Source organism: Cimex lectularius, unplaced genomic scaffold (assembly GCF_000648675.2).
Source record: "Cimex lectularius strain Harlan isolate CLEC.00 unplaced genomic scaffold, Clec_2.1 scaffold19, whole genome shotgun sequence".
NCBI lineage: Eukaryota > Metazoa > Arthropoda > Insecta > Hemiptera > Cimicidae > Cimex > Cimex lectularius.
Window position 1 is genome coordinate 2,673,693 of NW_019392664.1, and position 12,612 is coordinate 2,686,304.

Consider the following 12,612-nt stretch of genomic DNA (forward strand, 5'->3'; position numbering starts at 1 on the left):
ACAATCCTACTGAACTAAAATATTTTTATGGAGATATATTTCAACATATTTCAACATGTGCGTTGTGATTTTTTGTAATATATATTTGTATCATGTTCATAAATTGTTCACATTATAAATTATTCTTTAAGATATAAAATCCTGGATAAAATACTAAAACACTTCGGCTAGCACTGCACCCGGAGGGCAGATGTTACGAGAAGTCAGCCAATGCTGGCACTCAGTTTGTTATCTGGTTGAGACGATGTGGCGGGATGGAAAGAAGTGGAGCGGATTAGAGTAATGTTAGGATGGATCAAAAGATTGATACTTGAATCAGGAACGAATCAATTCTTTGAAAATGGAAATGTTAAGTTCATTGTGGATAGTGAGGCTCGAGACACATTAAGGAGGTTGGAGTATTCTTCAGAGGACTTTTGATTGGAATCCTTGGATTCGTCGGTTGTGAAAAAAGATAATAGCCTCGGAGATATTTGCTGAAATTTTTATATATATTAATATTTATTTGTATCCTGTACATCAATGACATTCATTCCAAAATTTTCTTATCTGTATAAAATCCTGGGCAAAATACATACTACTACCGTAGTACCCCCGGAGGGCGCATGTTCTGAGAAGCCGTATGTCTAATTTGGTCGGAGAGTGTTTTGTAGAGTTAGTTTGTTTTTTATCCTCATGTTCGATTACGGTACTACTTTTTGAGTGTGAGGACATTGGCAGGACTGATTGTTTAGCGTGAACGTAATTTATCCTCGTTCAGGTTTATCTTCCACGTTTTGGACCAGTAGAGATAGAGCTCAATTGAGCTCAAGATGCTTCTGGATATTGGCGATGGCTTGGGTAAGAAAATAATCATTAGGTAACTGAAGCATTTTGTCATTAAAGAATACTAGCTGGATAAGATTAAGAGTAGATTTATTTAATTTAAATTATAAATATTTTAAAAACGAAGTGGGTGGATTTGAACGGAAAAGTTTATTTCATTTGTTTGTCATGTATGAAGAGAATCTAGGCCAACTGTTGAAGATTAGAGACACATGATAAACTGAAGTTGTGTCTATTCCGCCCATACAGAGGGTTTAACATCCAATTACTAATTGGGTGTCACAGATTTTAGGATTTTTTTTTCATGGCATCCAATACGCGTCTATTGTAAAACCCCTACGATTATGACGATATCGTGGAAAATGCGCTTTTCCCCACAAAACTAAGCACTTTTCTTAATGCCTCCACAATCACTTGACTCTTGATGTGGGACTTACCTTCCAAAATAGTGCCTCACATACACAAAGATTAGTGCTGATATCTCTGGTTTCTCTAGACAGAGTCTAATGTATCTCCTTTCCCATCTTCTTTATGTGGTAATTAAGAGAGCAGTGGCCAGTATATGGAGATACATTTTTTCTCAAATCTAGCCTACCGAGAGGGAGGAGTATCTTAAACCTCTTAGATTGCCTCAAAATTGGTACTTTCGACCAGTGCTGAAGTTTTTCTTTCTTAACCAATTTTTCCAGGTTCACCTTTAACATACTTTCTGCTTTCCTTGGAGCCGTTCCGGTCCCGTGGTTGAGAGGTTTTTGGCTAGTTGGTCAGCCTGCTCATTTCCTTTAAACCCTGTCCCTATAGAATATATATTCTACCCTATAGAATATAGTAATATATATTACTGTTTTAATTGCATTTAATTCTGAAATGAATTCGCCAACAAATGCGAGTAAATAATTATTAAAAAATATGATACGAGTACCTTTGACGAAAAGGAGGGTAGGGGATAGGGATAAAAGAGGCGGCTACAAAGCCTTCTGCACCTCGACCTGAGTGCACTTCAACCTCGACACCTACAGTGCTCCCCTTTTTTTAACTCTCTGGCCAGCTTTTGGTTGTTAATCAACTTCCATAGCCGTTCCAACGGTTCCTTTGTGTGAGATCTTGCTTGATTTTTCCTGTCCTAGCTGCAAGAACCTGCACCTACATAGACCTTCACACAGACATAAATTGCGTTCGGCGGTCTCCACCTCGTCCTGGCAGTATCTGCACAGTGCTCCTTCTATCTGTTTCCCCATCGTGAGCATATGTATTCTTATGTGGCAGTGCCCTGGCAGGGGTCCAATGAGAATCCTGCTTCGGTTGCGGTTGCCTTCAGTAATTTCTTTGAAAGTTTTTCGAATGGCCGTTCTATGAATCTCTCTTGCCTCATGCCTGTGGTATTGTTCCATCAGGTTTTGGACTCATTATGGATCTATTTTAGGATGTATCCTCTTTTGTGGTAGGATGCTAAGCTACAGTAGGCTTCAGGATCTAGAGAGTACATGTTGGGTCTCCCTGTGGCCAACATATCAACCTTGTCGTTGCCTCTATGCACCGAGTGCCCAGCGATCCATGCCAGGGACAGGTCATTAGTGTAGCTGACTTCCGTCAGGCCCTCCAGTTGTGGCAGCGCAGTTCCAAACACTCTTTACCCTCACCTTGCATGAAGCTAGAGCCTTTATTAGTGCTGCCTGGCTGACATAGAAGATGGCTATCTTCCGGGAATGTTTCCTAGCCTTTTTATTTTTCAGGCGCAGTGTTCAATCGCTATCATTTCAGAACGGAAAACTGTAGCATATTTACAGTTTTCATTGTTTATTTACATGGGCTGTCCTTGCATATGGTTGTCCATTATGAGCCTGTGGGCTGCTACTCTGGCCTCTTCATGGAGAAAATACGATGTGATGGGAGGTCCAACACCTCCAGGGATGCAGTTGGCGATATGATCATGGCTCCTGTGACACTGAGAGAAGCTTGTCTTGGGGTGCAACTTAATAACTTGATTTTTTGGCCTGCAGAGTGTGGCCCATCACACCACCATACCATATGTATGCGGTCTTAAGATGCAGGTCCAAAGGGTCATTGTGAGAGTTAAACCCCAGTATTGGCGCAGAGCATTTGGCAAGCAAATTTGGCTGTGTGGGTGGATGTGAAAGTGTTAATTATATTTTATAAATTTAAGGAACATGCACATTAACAGTGCATTCAAAACAAACAAATTTTGCCGCTACGCTTCACAAAAAAAGTAATAGGGGAGAATGAAGCAACCGCATATATTTTGTATTCACTTTTTAAATTGCGGGTAGAGATGCTTTCTAAAAGGTTTAGCACGACAGTTGTAAATTCCCGAAAATGAAAAATGTGTGTTTTTTTAGGTTCGTTAGTTCAGTGCCTTGACGGAGATTTATCACCAAATGAATATTAATGTACTTAGATTCCCTTCGCTATTGCACTACGAAACCTCCACCGGACTTTTACATAATAATTAACGGCTTTTGTAATACAAGAGAATACAGGTTATATAATATATAACAATAATTGGTTCTTAAAACTGGTAAATGAATTAACGGAGATATCTATATCGTATTGATTCATGAGCCTACATGCTCTTATGATTAGTCCATGGCACAAATATTTGCATTTGCAATATGGTATAAAAAAATAGATCAACATTTCTGATATGTGTGGTATTTAATGACCCCTAATTAATGAGTATTTTAAGATTGTGAGATGCGGTCTAGTGTGACATACGTTTACAAAGAAAATTTCTTTATCGTGCCAACGTTTCCATCTTTATTGAGATCATCTTCTAGGCCTGGGATTAAACAAGGTTTATAAATCCCAGGACTAGAAGATGATCTCAATAAAGATCGAAACGTTGGCAAGATTAAGAAAACGTTTTTCTAAACCAACGTCAAACCGTACCTCATCTCACGATCTCCAAATTATCATTTCTGATACCTTTTTGAGGAAGATTTAAGAGTACATTTTTCACAAATCAGTGCTATCTATGAGGTTATTAAGTAAATTATATAAAAATAAAATATCGTTTATTCCTTCTTTATATATTATTATATCTTCATTTTGAGAGAGAGAGAGAGAGAGAGAGAGAGAGTCAATTGAAAATTCAGCTCTCAGTGCAACATAATTGACATCTTCAGCTTTTATAAATCTATATGCTAAGCATTTTAATAGCGTATTGTGAATTTTCTCTATTTTATTTCCTTATTTTAAATTATAAAGTGACCAAATTGGTGAATTTAATTCTAGGATAGATCTAACAAAAAAGTATAACATTTTTATACTGTTGATATTGCTGAGCTGACGAGCATTTGCAATTTTAAGGCTTTGCATATAATCATGGCCTTAAGTTCATTAAAAGTTTGTGTTGAATCAAACAATATTCCTAAGTCCTTGATAGATTTAGTTATCTCGAGTTCAGAGTTGTTAACCTCGTAGTTACAGATAATAGGTTTTAATTTTTTTCACCAAAAGCGCATACATTTGCCTTTTTCTATGTATATATTAAAAAAAAACATTCTGTTAAAAGCAGTCCTAATAACTAGATTATTTTAGTATTGCTGTAGATCATCACAGTCCGATATTTGTTTGGATTAGTTTATAGATCTTTAAATCATCAGCAAATAGTTCATATTTACAGGTCAGGAAGCAATCTGAGACATAATTTATAGCAATATTAAAGAGAAGCGGAGAGAGGTGACCTCCTTGTGGTTACAATTATTGGTTTAAACAACTCAACAATTTAACGATAATATTTGTATTATATTGTTTAAATAGTTAGACAACCAGAGAAGAACGTTAACTTTTATTCCCAATCTTTCTAGTTTATAAAGAAAAGATCATGTTTCACTTAATCATATGCCCTAGAAAAATCTGTATATTTCAGGTCAACTTGGTGGGGTCCTGGAATGCATCAATAATGTCTTATTACATAAATATGTCTTATTATTTGTTTTTGATTTTGGATTTGGAATTGTTAGATCCACACATGTACATACGTATATAGAAACATGAGCAGAGTTGAGCCTAACGCTTCTCGCAGTTAACCTGCATTGAATAAAATGCTGGCAGGCCTCGAGAATCACCCACCTCGGGTGATGGAGTTGGAAGTCTTGGGGACAGAGTCTTATCCGTCTAGCTACCGGGGATGCTGTCAACAGCTAGGTCAATTCAGCATCTAAACGCCGATCCAAACTCACGTTTATCCCTAAATGCATTCTCTCTTATTTACATACCATTCATTCAGTTAGTGTGGAGGAGTATTCAATATTCCTCCATCACCCTTTGCACATATTATATAACTAACATAATTGAGGGTCTAATGGAATTCCGCCATCGATCCTCTCACACCACACATTCACGCTAATATATACATTTACTCTATACAGACGCAAGGTACACAAACATCTATCATTACATTATAAAATAAAACCACCCTCCTTCGTCCAAAAATCAGAATAGGGAACTCTGTGTTGTCTAAACCACCCGCTGCCTTGTTCAAGCACGATTCTCATATCGGGTGGCATTCATACGGGCTTTCCATATGGAGCCCTGGCTCCACCTAGACACCTAGTCAGTGTAATAGACTCAATCCTTCTCCTCAGAAGTATCAGGTCATTGACTATCGCTGCTGCAATTTGATTCCCTAAATTTTTTCCGTGCGTTAGGTTAAATCTCCATTGAGCTGTTGCTTCGCTTTCGAAGATGATATGAGTGGCTGTTTCCTCCTCCTCATTACATAATCTGCAATTGGGATCATCGTTGTATAGACCCATGTTGTGTAGATGTTTTCTTAGATACCAGTGACTGCTTAGTAGTCCTACCTGTCTTGTGAGTTTGGCCCTCTCCCATTGCAGCAATGATTTTGCCAGTTTGGTGAGGGTTGTTTCATCATAGGTTTGTTTATTGAGTCTAGTGCCGCTAGAGTATATCCACTCCTCCTTTTGTTGTGTTTGGATCCATTCTGCGATGGAGGATTCTTTATTTGTTTTTGTTATCCCAAGTATAGGTTCAGGGCCTATGTATGGTCTTGCAGATCCTCCTCTGGCCTGTCTGCTTTGTCGTTACCCAAAATTCCCCTGTGCCCTGGCATGTATTTCTGCTTGAAAGGTCAAAGAGTACTTCCCTAATGAGTATGAATGCTCATGTTTTGGGCTTGTACAGAAAACGCCTGATCCGGTCCCTTCGTTTATTTTGGAGCCATCTGTATACCATACCATTTTACCTGATACTCTCCTGTGTTCTTCCTCTCCTTTGTCCGTTGAGACATTATAGGAAGTTGTAAAGAATACCGGATATATGTGCGGGTTTTGTCCCATAAGTAAGAGACGGTTTGTCAACCTCGTATCCTTAATCGGATGAGGATGACCCCTCATTTACGAGTCAGAACCTTCGAGGGCCACCTATCGACAATGCTCTTATTACGTGAGAGCATCTCTGCCGACCCGGCCCACTGACGCTGCCCACGTTCTTTTAACCATGTCTTTTACTGCATTTTTAGCGGCAGAAGGATGATAGCAGTGGTAAACTTCGAAGGTTGGAAATTCCAGGCCTTATCCGCCTCGTCCGCCTTTTCGTTTCCTTCCACACCTATGTGTCCAGGTAGCAGATAACAACTACCGTTTTGCCGATTCGCTCCAGTTCGTGCTATTTCTCCTACAAAAGCCCGACGAGAGGGTCGACGAAAAACTTATTCGTTTTCGAAAGTAAAACAAAATTATTTATTACTACTCATCCATATCAATGCCATCATCCTCTCATTATTTCTTAAATGGCAGAATTTAAAAATAAAAAATGAGATCTTGCATTAAAAAACTTCTTGTTAACATCAGAAATCTTGTTACCTAAGGTCTTTGATGCTCTGAACAAATAAATCCATGACGGTGAGGCAAACCCGAATCGTTTTGAAATCTTTTATTTCTGTAATTCGAGACGGATATAACCGTCTTAAAAATAAGTAGGTTCTCCTCACAGAACAAAGTGACCGCAAACTTCAAAATTACAAGACGTATTTCCTAATTGCGGTTTTGTTTCAAACTGTCAATTATTCGTCCTTGCAGACGTTTTTTATGTGAATCCCTCGTCGTTTGGGTTTGGATTTTGCGTAATGACTGAGATGAAAATGAGATTATGTTCAAATCTTCGGGACAGTTATAATGGTTATAATTTGCAAAGCATTGTGCTTATATGTTTAGGTTTTGACTCCATTCTGTAAAGACTATTTAACTGAGCTATATTATTTTTATCTCATTCTAAATTATACAAGATATAAAATTTAAACATTTTGCATGGCATACGTTAACATTTGGATCATTCAAGTAGGGAAATACAGTTTTGGGAAGGATTTATACTTTTTTTCTTTATTTATTTACACCTACGTAAATTGTTGATCTTAAATAAAGTTAAAATAAAATTATTAAATTTACTTGCGCAACAATTGACGAAGGTGTAAATAAATGAAGAACGGAAAAAATGTTAAAATCTTTCGTCAAAACTTACTTTCCTACTAAGCGAATGGTCCAAATACACAAAGAAACAAAAATTCCTCTTTGGAGAGTTCTGTACTTCTGTTCTGTACTTTGGAGAGTTCTCAATCCCTCCAAATTTTCCAGTAGATCGGTAGAGTTGTCTTGACGTCACTTTTGTGATTAAAAAAATGTAGACAATTTTGGGTCAAATATTTAGTTCTTTTTTTTAATAATATTTTTATTAATTATTCAGAAATCGTGAGATGCGGTCTGGTGTGATGTAGGTTTCAGAAAAACATTTTCTTTATCGTGCCAACGTTTCGATCTTTATTGAGATCATCCACAGGGCCTGGGATTTACAAACATTGTTACACAGAAGACAAACACTTTGAGTGAGTGGAAATCTTTGATTGAATATAAAAAATATATTTTGCAAGTATAAATTCTCTTTTTTCCACATCCTACATGCATTTGTTAAATGTAAACAAGGTTTGTAAATCCCAGGCCCTGAGGATGATCTCAATAAAGATCGAAACGTTGGCTCGATAAAGAAAATATTTTTCTGAAACCTCATCACACCAGACTGCATCTCACGATTTCCGAATAATTATCGATTAACAGTCACTAATCACCTCACATTTTTATTAATATTTTTTATTTGGGTGCTGAAGCAATTATGAAATTGATTTTTTGCTAAATCTACTTTTATAAGTCACTCGGTCACTACGTTAAAATTGTATTTGGCAGCTTTTTTCAAAAACCAATTTTCAGCCTAGTTCACTTGTAGTGTTTTTGGTTTTTCAAACGTTTAATTCATCTAATCTCATTGAATAGAATATTGCATATTCGTTTCTTATCATACATAAAAATACAAATCTACTGATATATAATAACCTTAAAATACATGTTCAACGAAGACTGAAAAATATCTTTTAAAAAATTACTTTTCGAAAAATCTCGGCTTCTAAGTTCTAGGGCTGATGCACTGGCAATTTTTGTTGACATTAAATAATTTGTAGTTTGTAGATCCGAACAGCTTTTCACCTTTTAAGGATGAGTTATGGTATTCTTTGATTCTTTGGAGTACTAGAACTACTTTATCAGCAGAGCAATGTTTTTATTATATTTAGTCACTAGTATGAAGCCTAATTGCACGTTAATAAAAAAAATAAATAAATAAAAAAATTTAAAAAATAAAAATATATTAAATTTTTTTTTTTAAATTAAAAAAAAAAAATGCACAGAGATTTTCAAACGTAGTTGAAATTTTAAAATGTGGTGAGAAATACTGATCGATATATGGTTCGTTTGCGTTAATTAACATTTCTGTAATTTATTGTAATTTATCTATCCGCAAAATATCCAAAACTCCATAACTACTGATAAAACAAGAAATTTTGTCACAAAATAAACAAATAAAGAAAAACTGTTAGAAATCGGATTAAATTTAAACATAAATAATGACATCTACAAGAGAGGCGTACTGGCTTAAAACTGTTTATTCGACTCAAACTTCATGATTAATTCAAATCTACACAATTGTTATTTTGAAAAATAAGTCCTTCCAGGGCGAGAGCCAGGATAAAGGGGGGTGAATCCTACAAAATAACAAGCATAATAGCGGGCAGGAGATAAAGGGTTGGACGAGGCCAGTTATACATCCTTGACAACTTCAATAACCGTATAAAACTCAAGCCCCTGCCCAGAATCCACCCTTCCACTTACTACAGTTTTACTACAGTTATAAATTTTTCGGCTTCATATCCGCTAATACATCCAGGCCTATAAAACGCAGGGACAATTTCTCTTAGGAGGACAAACGGGAGACTTTAAGTACCTCTTGCGGGATCATTGATTTTACGTTGTTTTTCTATTTAGTGCATTGGTTTTTCTAAACAGACAATCATTTTCATTCTTGAGGTAATGCATTTTATATAATGAATTCTGAGGACGAAGCGAATGTACATTTTTCTATCTGCGAAATATATGTTTTCGACACATGGTATGAGAAACAAACCAGTGCTAGCACTCAGTGGGATGGATCAAGGGGCAAGGAGGTCTCAAGGCCATTGTCGATGCGACATGACGGGTTCTCGTAATGGGAACGTGTAGAGTGGGCTCGGGCAATACGGTTAGGATGAATCGAGAGGTTGGTGTGAAATTTTTTTAACGCGAACGGATCAGTTCGTTCATAAAAGGAATGTTGAGTTTATTGTGGATACTGAGGTTAGTGACGTAATAAGCAACTTTGACAATTTATCTGAGGAATTTGGAATCGAAGGATTTGAAGCGCTGGACGTTGGATGATGGCTTGGCAGATCCCGCAGATCAACTCCGTATGTTCAAAGTAGTCGCAGTATATGTTTAATTTAGTTTTAAGAGCCCAGGCAGATTTTGGTCCTGGCCAAAGCCCAACTTTTCGGTTGAGTTGTTGTCCCTTAAAGCCGGGAACAGACTGACCCGATGCAACGCTATGCACGCTACCCGACGTCTTGCCACGTTTTGGTAGGGTGTGCACATCTATCAGACGTCAGACGTACAGTCAGACAGCGGGTATCACAGATCAGTATCGCAATCGGAACGCCTCTTTTGTTCTTAATGCATTATTTTGAGCAAAACCATGCAATAAATTGTTGGTTAAATTTTATGAGCACAACCAAGTAATAAATTGTTAGTTACATTTAATTGTTTTATATAAAGTTATTCCGGTGTTTTGATAAATTTTATGTTTAACCATCATAATTAAATAATGTTCATAGAAACTTATGAATTTTTGATCTCGTTTAATTTGGTTTACATTAAAATAGGAATGTTGTAATTAATATAACGACAAAATTACGTATACTTATATAATTGTATTTTTACAAATACTAGTTTGAAATAAACTACAAAAAATATAAATCTCCTCTTCTGAAGCTACTCGACGAAAATGGTGTAATTGTATGAGCAAAACCATGAAATAAATTATTAGTTAAATTTTATGAGAAAAACAATGTAATAAATTGTTAGTTAAATTCATTATATAAAAAAATCGTATTCCGGTGTTATGATCAATTTTCTACCAAACCATTAAAATTATTATTATTATTATTATTATTTTTTAATAAAAATTAATGAATTTTTGATCTTGGTTAATTTGGTTTATATTAAAATAAGTACATTTAGTAATTTTCGTGGTCCGCTTGACCAATTAATATCTTTCAGTTAGTTAAGGTTTTTAGTTGAGATAAAAAGTCAGTGCCACGAGCGGGATTCGAACCCACGACCTTCGGCTCGATACGCCGCTTCTCTACCAATTGAGCTATCGTGACTTCGATCCACTTGGACACTCCCATCTTAACCCAACTTTCCAATTTTTGTGGCATATCTAGCCGAAGATCGTGGGTTCGAATACCGCTCGTGACACTGACATTTTTTATCTCAACTAAAAAAATTAATTAATTAAAATAAGTATGTTGTAATTAATATAACGACTCATACATATAGTTTGAATAAACATATGAGTGTCCAGTTCTTTTGTCTTCGACTGTACTCGATGCTACCCGACGAAAATCTGGATAATGGGGATCGCTTAGCGTAGAGTAGGGTAGCGTTGCATAGCATCGGGCAGATGTGCACGGGGGTAATACAATCCTATGGAAAATTGAACTTTGGATTTGCGTCAGGTAGCATCGGGTAGCGTCGCATGGCGTTGCATGGGGGAAGTGTGATCCCGGCTTAAGTCTTGTTTAGGGATCTACGTCTGCGGTGTGCGTATAATATTCCTAAGTAGTCGACTTGAATGGAAGTCGGTATCTCTTTGATGTTGATGTATAGTAGAGGGCAAGACTGTTTTTTCAACATGAACGTACACTGATACATAGCATACTTAATATAAAGAAGAAAAATGAATGTTTAGACAGGGGGAGTTAAAAAACTGCTTGTCAACTCGACCAAGGATTCCGCCGTTTTCGTATTAAACGATTCGGTTTCAAAGCGTATTCTAAAGGTTTCGCCGGTGTCGGAGGAAGTGAAAACCAATATGTTTTTCGTAAAGGGCTCCCCTTCGAACCGTTTTATACGATAGGGCGAGATAGAAAGACGAGGTCCCTATCGGATAAAGCTAAAGGATTTCTATCCTCACCAGAGCGTGGGCACTCTTCTCGTATTACCACGTTTATTAACATATACAACAGCCCGGCTCGATTTTCAATCGAGCTGACGTGTTGTTTCAGCTTTATTGCTCAAGAAAAAGAGTTAAACTGTCACCTTGTAACGTCTTGATTTTTAATCCTTTCGCCGACATAACATTTCTTTTCAAACTCGATAAACAGCGGATAAAATTCAATAGTTATTTTTTCTTCACTACCAATAAATTTATGCCGGCTCGTTCGATTATATAAAATTGCTCTTGGTTTTCCTTGAGAAATGTTATTATTATTTTTAATACTCCTGAATCAAAGGCACTTTAAATGAATTCGATCTTACATAATAGGAAATAATTAGGCTGATCTTTTTGACCTTTATGAGAGGTTTTTATTTAAGGGATAGAAATATATGTGCGACGTGTAGTCTATATTCCACTGGAGAAGTAGAATACTTGAAAAATAGCTAAATAGACGGATACAGACAGAGAAGGTAGAATGTAAATGTGTGTGTACATTACATTCGAAAAAATAAAACGATCTTCTCTCTGAGGAACACACGGTGGCGACTTGATTCATGACTTCTTGTGTAACCTCCATTATTTTGGTAGCGATGGAAGATTCTTTGGACAGTTGTTCCGGGAATGTTAAGTATCCTGGCCACATATGCTCGACTTCTTCTATCTTCCTGCGATGCCTATAGTTCTAGCCGAATCTGTATTACGTAAACCATCACTCAAACAAATTTTCAAATTAAAAATGATACAACTTAAACCACAAAAAATGAAACCACCGGAACGATAAAAAGCAGCTTTACAGAAAAAAACCAACAAAGAAGAAAATAGGGCTATTCACGACCATTGTGTTAACCCTGTTAACTCTGTCCTGTTAGATCGAGAAAAATGATGACGTAGCCTTGTAAGAATCGGCTAGTTAACATTGCTCGATCTAACAGGCCAGGGCCAATGTTAGGTGTTAGGTCGAAAATGTAGTCCCATTGCTATCTGTTACGGCGTAGGTAACCAACATGGCAGCCATGAATTTAACAGCTGTTTTTTGTTTACACGTATTTTTATTCTTAAATACGCGTTAATTAAATCAGACTAATACATTTTTTTATTAATTTCTTACCTGACCTTATTCTATCATTCATAATAGATACGTCCCATATCCTATGAAGTTGTACGCTGTTA

General features: G+C 36.6%; 1 protein-coding gene across 6 annotated transcripts in view; it reads right to left on the reverse strand.

Annotated features, from left to right (window-relative positions):
• LOC106662247 (ephrin type-A receptor 4) overlaps window positions 1–12,612 on the reverse strand; it is a 397,805-nt gene that overhangs the window by 263,810 nt on the left and 121,383 nt on the right. The window lies entirely within an intron of this gene.